The sequence below is a fragment of the Etheostoma spectabile genome, chromosome 12 (assembly GCF_008692095.1).
Source record: "Etheostoma spectabile isolate EspeVRDwgs_2016 chromosome 12, UIUC_Espe_1.0, whole genome shotgun sequence".
Lineage (NCBI taxonomy): Eukaryota > Metazoa > Chordata > Actinopteri > Perciformes > Percidae > Etheostoma > Etheostoma spectabile.
This window is the reverse complement of record NC_045744.1, coordinates 1,574,226-1,575,092: the sequence shown is the minus strand read 5'-3', so window position 1 is coordinate 1,575,092 and position 867 is coordinate 1,574,226. Positions and strand designations below refer to the sequence as shown.

General features: G+C 48.1%; 1 protein-coding gene across 9 annotated transcripts in view; it reads right to left on the bottom strand.

Annotated features, from left to right (window-relative positions):
- pard3ab (par-3 family cell polarity regulator alpha, b) overlaps positions 1-867 on the bottom strand; it is a 351,497-nt gene that overhangs the window by 6,757 nt on the left and 343,873 nt on the right. The gene's annotated exons all lie outside the window — the stretch shown is intronic.

Below are 867 nucleotides of genomic sequence, written 5' to 3'. Positions count from 1 at the left end.
CACACACACACACACACACACACTTACTTCCTGGAACAACAGTCATAACAGCAGTCATATCATGCAGATCAAAGGGAATTACATTAAGGGAGAGGAAAGCAATCATGTCAGACCTGTGTGAGAGGGTAACATGATCTGTCCATTCTGGGTCTGAGAGTGTGTGTGTGTGTGTGTGTGTGTGTGTAGGTTTGTGGTCTGAAACTGACCGGCTGTGACCTCGTTTTCTTCTAACAAGGCCGTTACAGTGAATCTGACATAATCAGACAGGCTTGCACACACTTGCCCTCATTCATGAAACGTGCGTACGACCTAACCTAAAACAGGCGTAGGACGGGCGGACGCTGATTCCTACGCATTTATCAATTTGAACGTGAGCGTAGGCTGTGATCAAATCTCACTTCTGGTCTGACCTCGTTTTACAGTCAGGGTGGACTCGCGGTGCAGCGTAACAGGAGAAGGAGAAGTCATCAGCTGATCACTCATTGACAGAAGATCTGGCTCTTTTAGAAGAGCTCTATGAGCCGAGTAACAGTGCACACGTAGCCTACTCACATGAGCCAAGGTGGGGTGGGGTGGGTGGTGGGGGCCCTACTATACACGCCAGAAACAGTTTGCAACATTGTTTTAGCCTGTGGGGTTCTGCACAACATGGCGCAGGACAACCGGAGAACCGGGTCCAGCACAGCCCCAACTGGGTATTACTCCTCACTTTCAAAAGGTATAGTGTTATGTTTGGGAATGATATTCAATACAGGAAACATGACTATGCTCAACATGTTTATTTATTCTTCAGGTTTTTGTTTGTCTCTTAGTGAAGGATTTGTCCAGCCCCTCTGCTGTCAGGAGACGGGGTCAGGGTGGTAGTCC